Source organism: Perissodus microlepis, chromosome 17 (assembly GCF_051167445.1).
Source record: "Perissodus microlepis isolate ML-2025 ecotype Zambia chromosome 17, ASM5116744v1, whole genome shotgun sequence".
Taxonomy (NCBI): Eukaryota; Metazoa; Chordata; class Actinopteri; order Cichliformes; family Cichlidae; genus Perissodus; species Perissodus microlepis.
In genome coordinates this window covers 24,436,667-24,443,566 of record NC_140477.1, presented here as the reverse complement: position 1 = coordinate 24,443,566, position 6,900 = coordinate 24,436,667, and the positions used below count along the sequence as shown (strand labels likewise).

The window sequence follows — 6,900 nt, the reverse complement described above, 5'->3', positions numbered from 1 at the left end:
TAGCTTGAATAACGTGATATAGATTCATTAAAATCCTGAATCGTTTTTTAAATATAAATTTATTTTTGCCCGAAACGCCAGAATCTAAGGTTAAACCTCACAAAATTTCTACAACCACCAAACAGCTAAAACAGTAAATGAGAGCAGGTACACGGATTCTGCACAAAGAGCTAAACACAAAATGCGGACCTGCCGACGCATCAGAATCGGTGAGATGACACACCGTCGGGGCTGAAAGCCGACAGCTTCACTGATTTTGAAGCGTCAGCGGGCGCTTTGTGTTTACCTTTTTGCGCTAGATTCTGAAGCTGCAGGTTTTATCTCTCTCCAAACAATATTGACTGAACCAGCAGCCAAGGACGATCCAAACTACGCTTCACATTTCGCTTCACATAAACATTGTCACGAATTTCCTCTTACTTTTGCTGTTTTGCTTCCACCACGATAAAATCACACTTCATGTAGAGCTCTCTCTCTCTCAGGAATAGTTTCCCATCTAAAAATCTCTGTTTTTTGCATTATTCACTTACTTATTAATAACCAGTCTACAGTGTCGGCTGCTGTTTTTTGTTTTTTTACTTACTTCCGACAAGAAAGCCTCATTTCTGCTGTTCAATACTGAACAAATGTAAACTTTTTAAAATTATGCAAAATTGCAAAATACTTAGCTGTGTCTCTAATCGAACCTCTGTAACTTTGCTTCACTTCGTTTTTGACTGCACAGTATTTTTAAGGTCATCTTCTATAAAACCCAGACCAGGAAAACCACCTTCATGTTTTTCTGTGTTTTGTCCTCAGTTACTTTGACACAAAGGAATCTGCTGTGATGCTCACACCTTTGATAAAGTCTCACAAGTGTCAGCTTTCTTTTTATAGATATAAAAATACCGATATGTACTGATAAGTGATCAGAATTATAATATTTCTGACTGTCTGCGGCAAAATCTCCCCAATTCGAATCGAATCGAATTGAATTGAATCGAGGATCGAATTGATTTGGGACCTTGTGAATCGGAATTGAATCGATTCTAGAAATACGATACCCAGCCCTAGATTGAAGCACTATTTATGATGGCGGACCTGTGTTATTCTTCGTCTGTGTGTGTGCGTGCGTGTGTGTGTGTGTGTGTGTGCGTGTGTGTGAGAGAGAGAGAGAGAGAGAGACAGCCCTGGACCTGTTCCCCGTAAAGCTGAGGGAGCGTGTGTGTGTGTGTAAAGAAACTGCTGAGGAGAGGAGCTCTGTGTATATATCGTCACCTGGTGTTTCACTGTAAATAAACGCACTGTCTTCTTTGCCAACGATTTCTGGTCTGCGCCTGAGTCCACTTCAAACTCTGTGACAAAACGATCCAGCCATCATGGAGGTCAGGTCAGGATCCCGTGGCTCAGGCGCTGGCTGCCTAGGAAGCTGCGTTAGCTCGCCACAAACAAATGCTTATGCAACAGAGGAATGAGATTGCTCCGTTAACACAGGCTGTTGCCCACATAACACCTCTGGAAAGTAACGCACAGCCAGGGAACGCAGCTCCTCAGGCGTCCCCGGCGGCTAGCCCACCTCGGTAGCCACACCATCTCCGGAGGGACCCCTGCCCACTCCAGAGCCATTCTCGGGTGAGTCAGACAAATGTGTCAGTTTTCTAGCTCAGTGCTCGTTGATCTTTCGAGAGCAGCGACGTTGTCATAATAATGACGGAGCAAAAATTACCTTTTTGTACAACTGCTGAGGGTCGTGCACTGAAATGGGCCCAGGTTGTGTTGAACTCTGACCCTGGGATTTCCTATACAGACTTTCTGTCTAAATTTAAGAATGTGTTTACCAAAGGTTCTGGTGCAAAAACGGATGCACTCCGCCTATTAAACTTCAAACAAGGTAAGCGGAGCATGTCTGATTATGCAATTGACTTTTGGATTTTGGCTGAAGAAACGGGCTGGGGTCAGGAAGCGCTGAGAAGCGTGCTTCTGAATAACATTCGTGAGGATTTAAAGGATGAACTAATTATGCATGACCTGCCAACTTTATTCAATGAACTAATGTCTTTATGCATCAAGGTGGATGAGCGGCTGCTGGCCTGCCGGTCGCAACGAAACTACTAGAAACTCCCATGAGGTACTGGGGCAATTAGGAGTGGGAGTCGCGCCTGAATCCAGCTTCTCCCGGGCACGGGGCATGCAGCTAGGCGGCTCTCATCTCTCTTCTGCGGAACGGCAACGGCAAATCTCTGCTGGTGAGTGCCTATACTGCAGTTGCAAAGGACATGTTGTTGCCACCTGCCCATCGCAAGCAAAAGGGCGGGCCCACCAGTAACAGTAGGAGTACTGGTGGGCCCACGTGGAGGAAAAATCTCCTCCACGATTAATGTTCTCAGCTAAAGTCTCCATCTGAAGTAATGGCCTGAAGATCCCGATGAAGCGGGCGTTAAAGCTGAAGGACGTACGGGTGATGAAGATGATCAGGAATCTGTCTCAGCATGATGGACCCGCCAGTATCTCTGCAATATCTTTTTGCTGGTCTGAGAGACACAGTACTGTGACACTGTTCATTTAAACAGTACATATTGAAGCACACATTCATAGAAGCACTTTATTTCTACGGAAGTGCTTTCTATCTAACATTCATACTCAAATCTGAATGTTTGTAATTTATCATGACAGAGGCATGCACAAAAATATGATTCCTGCTATGAATCTCTTAGAAATGACATGGGTTTCTTTGAAACTGTGCTGAGCAGTTTCGGACAAAACAATAAATATAATACAATAATAAAACCAACAAATTACATAAAAAGAAAAAGGGTTCTATGGATCTGTCGATCATTTCAGTTTCAAAAAGATCTTATAGTGCTAAGATCAGAAGACTAAAGGTTTGAATTAATTGAATCTTCCAAGTAAGAACTGTTATAATGTGATGTATATTACAGAATTCTGTATTTTCATAGTATTTATTAAATTGAATCAGAGCCCAAATTACAAAAGAAATGTTTTATTGTTCTACAACAAAAATGTTATAATTAATCTAAATTCAAATTCCAGAACCAATTCACTGAACTTCAATCTATGCGCTAGCATTTCTGCACTCTGTGGAGCATTCCTACAACAGATGCTCTGAGTGCTCAGAGTAGAAAAGCACTATATAAGAACATTTACCATTTATGATTTCTATTCAGAAGTGATTTTCTCTGTTGATCATCTCTTTAAGTCAGAGCTTCTCTCAATTTTCACATCAGTGATTAACTAACTGATGCATTTCTTGTGACTGACACGTGTGGTCAGCTCCCAGTCAGTGTGTGATCACTACCAGACCTCAGATCAACATAATTAGCTGTAGATTAGAGACAGGCAGTGCAACAGGGCAAAGGAAGTGTTTCATTGAAATTATCAGTGAGACCTATTAAGTTGTGAACCACATGAAAGGTAGCCATTGGGGCTCTGGAGTGTGTCAGCAGCTGGACAGCAGAGGTGAGAGAGAAAGCAGAACTGTGGACACAAACACACACATCATTATTGCTTGGCAATGTGGGATCCTTTTGGCAGCACACGCCATAACTGCGCAGTCCTGAAATGCTTGCCTTTGATCATTGCAGCTCTGCTCATGTACAAATACACATTAACATAGTGATGGTTTCATGTGAAACTTTGTAGATGCTCCAAGTGGGACACAGGCCCAATTCACAATGATATTCTTAGCCTGGGTGTATTTCCTTAGGAATATGTTCAAAAGCTCCCAAAACCTGTTATGTGCTTCCTTAGCCCTGCTGTCAGCTTATTTATATGAAATTAGTCATGTAAGAAATGCTGAAGGACCTTTAAGTGCTCAATCAAATTCTGTGTCATGATGTTGTGTCAGCCTCTTATGAATCGGTCTGGTGACAAAACATGTCAGGACTAGTGGAGGGTGAAGGTGGGGAGGGGAGGTCTGAGTAACACTGTAATAGTCCAGGGATTTGGGTGGTTGCATAATCTTTTTTCTTACCCTTCCTATCTCGTCTTTTTCTGTCCTCAGAAGCATGATGAGGATTGAGGGAAAAAGATCCAGATGGAAAAATTCTGCTTGCACAACAGTAAGTGGTTAGAAATGATGGAGAACCACCAGGTGGATGAACCAACCAGACATGAGCACTCACACTAACTGTAACGGTCCTCAGTTGAGTCTGCATTTGGGTTCTTTTCCTGCCTGCACACAGCTGTAACATGACACTAACTGTTGGACCTATATTTTTTTCTTTTTTTGACATTCAACAGTAAGTCACTACAAAATAAAATGACTGTTTGTGATCAAAACAGCAGACCATTGTGTGCTAACTACATGTCTAGTGATGTCCTGTGTTACTCATCCTCTGTATTGGGTCAGTGTCCAATCCCTTAGGTTTTCAGCCTTTTGTTGAATATAATGATTTTAAAAGTATACGAAGTGTTTTGTAATTATGAGAAAGGTTTTCCAGAATTGTAAAATGTTTTAATCTTAGTGGGGGGGGGGGGGGTTAGTAAAGGTTTTTTAAGTAATACTAAGAGTCAAAGGTCAAATGTGAGTTAATGTTAGAACCAATTTGAATTTACGTGATATTCCCATTTAGGCCGGATTCAGGGTTTGGTTAAGAATAGGGTAGGGCCTCTGGTTCGGTGTTTTAAGGTCCTTACCAAACCTGATGAAGTTTAGGGCCTGGGGGGGGGTCCTGTTTGGGTGGTTCGGGGGGTTGAATGGTTGTGGTTAGGGGCAAGGATTGGGGGGGTATTTCTGTGGGTGGTAAGGTGTGATGGATGGTTGTGGTTAGGGCCAATTTCCCGGGTTGGGGCTAGAATCGGACGTGATTTGGATTTTAGATTGGATGTGTGTGCCAAATCAAATTGACCCTGTGCACGAGAAAATGCTAACTTCCTGGTTTGAGACCGGATGTGGGGTTGTACATTTCCGGTAGCTTTACTTTGCGGTCAATCACTACTGCAAAGATATACTCCAAAATCATGTCCAAAACTCAAAAACGGAAAGATCGCGTTAAGTTACAAAGAGCAGAAGGTGGGAACACTCACCACTGTTGTGTCATAAAAAATCTAATGATCAATTTTGACGTTTAAAGAGTTTAGATCGATCAGTTGTTTACATCACTCAACACAAGCAGAACTGCATCACTGCAGCAGAAGACACATCGTCCACATTCAGAAGCACATCTCTGTATAGTGACAGTTATTATGATTTAAACAGGCAATGTTCAGCATTCAAACTACAGGTGAACAATAGTCAAACCAGATGTTTCCCCCATTATGTCGAGATCAGCTAGTCAAGTACACACCTACACAGCATGTTAACAAACCATGAAAAAAGCCACACAAAAAATGAATGATTGCTGGTAAGGGTTTCTATACATTAGTATGTACGTAGGGTATGTTGTGACTTACCTTAAAAATTACAGTGGACCCTCGCTAATAACGCGGTTCACCTTTCACCTCGCTGTTTCGCAGATTTTTTAGTGCAAGTTTGCATGCTTATTTTTTTTACGTCACATTGTGTCCTGCGCCCTGATCGCTGCAGACGATCTCCTCCGTGACGTCTCTCCTGTACAGTACAGAATCGCTGCATCGATCGCTAGCAGTGTGACTCTGAAGTGCAGTACTGTATGTCCACGATGTCCACGAAACGTTTTGCACCGTCAAAAAATAAAATTGGCTACTTGATTTCACGTATCGCTGGTTATTTTTAGAACATAACACCCGCGATAAACGAGGGACAGCTGTTTACAGATACTGAGTAATATAACATTTGAATCCCTTTTCTCTTTTGCTCTGAGGCGCGGGGAAAAAATATCGACAAGTCGATGAACATCATTTACAGATATATTGGGTAAATGGCCAAGACATCTATAGAAATGTAAATCGCCGCTTGATTCATTCATTTGCTTAACTTGTTTTGGACCATAAAGCAGGCGCGAATAGGACACCGGAAACAAAGCTCCCCACAGGAGTTTCCGCACCGGAAGTAGCATATGCTAACGTGCACATAGTCAATTCCAAAGGGGGTTTTAAGACTCCTATAGGATTCACAATGCGAGTAATATCCAATTTAGATCTATTTTGTCATCGCCAATTATTTGTAATTTCTATGAGCGAGACTCCATATGGTGTCTTAGCCCCATCTAATATTCAGACCTCTAGGAACCAAGGTGTTAAGTAATCAGATCCACTTCTTTTCACATCTCCTTCTTTCACCATCCGTCCAGAAGAAGTTTCCTTCAGTACCTGCAATTTTAAGTGACTGTAAACCGTGATGAATAAAATGCCTGACCAGAGGAGTATGGCCTTCTTTGTTATGTGTAATGTTATATTTATGTTGCCACATGCGAGTTGAAATTGAGTTTTTGGTTTCCCCAATGTACTGGATGTGGCATCTTGTACAGACAATCATGTAAATGCAATTGGAGGTCCTAGGACTAAAATTTTGTGAGAGTTTGTACAACCTGTTTCTTGTCCTGTTCTTAACGTATGCTAATTTGACAAATGGTATAGATGAATTTCTGGTTTTCTTTGGTTGTGCCGGGCTAAGTCTCGCCCTCATTAAGTAATCCCTGAGGTTTTTGTTATGTCTCTATGCCAAAATCACCTTGTGGTTTCCAATTATCCCGTGTTGCCCAGTTAGGGTTGGGGTTAGGTTTAGTCACAAGTCACTGTCAAATTATAACATGGGCAGGACGATTTGTCAAAGTAGGACAGTTTCTCAGAACACCGATGAGAACAGCAAACTCCCGGCACATCGTTTTCAAACCCCCGCGGTCTTTCGCTACTCAGGGAAAACATGATATATAAGTCACTTAGATAAATGTTATTCTTTGGCTTTTTTCAGTGTTTTATTTGTTCGTGAGTAAATCGGTTTGGCTGAGATTAAAGTGATTAGTTTAGATTAAATAAAACTTT

At 41.8% G+C, this 6,900-nt stretch overlaps 1 long non-coding RNA gene across 1 annotated transcript; it reads left to right on the top strand.

The window, feature by feature from the left end:
- Window positions 1–1,217: 1,217 nt before the first annotated feature.
- LOC146369711 (uncharacterized) lies at window positions 1,218–4,652 on the top strand. Its single transcript, XR_014797437.1, has 3 exons — window positions 1,218–1,611; window positions 2,050–2,225; window positions 4,001–4,652. It is a non-coding gene; the product is annotated as an uncharacterized LOC146369711 (long non-coding RNA).
- Window positions 4,653–6,900: the final 2,248 nt, after the last annotated feature.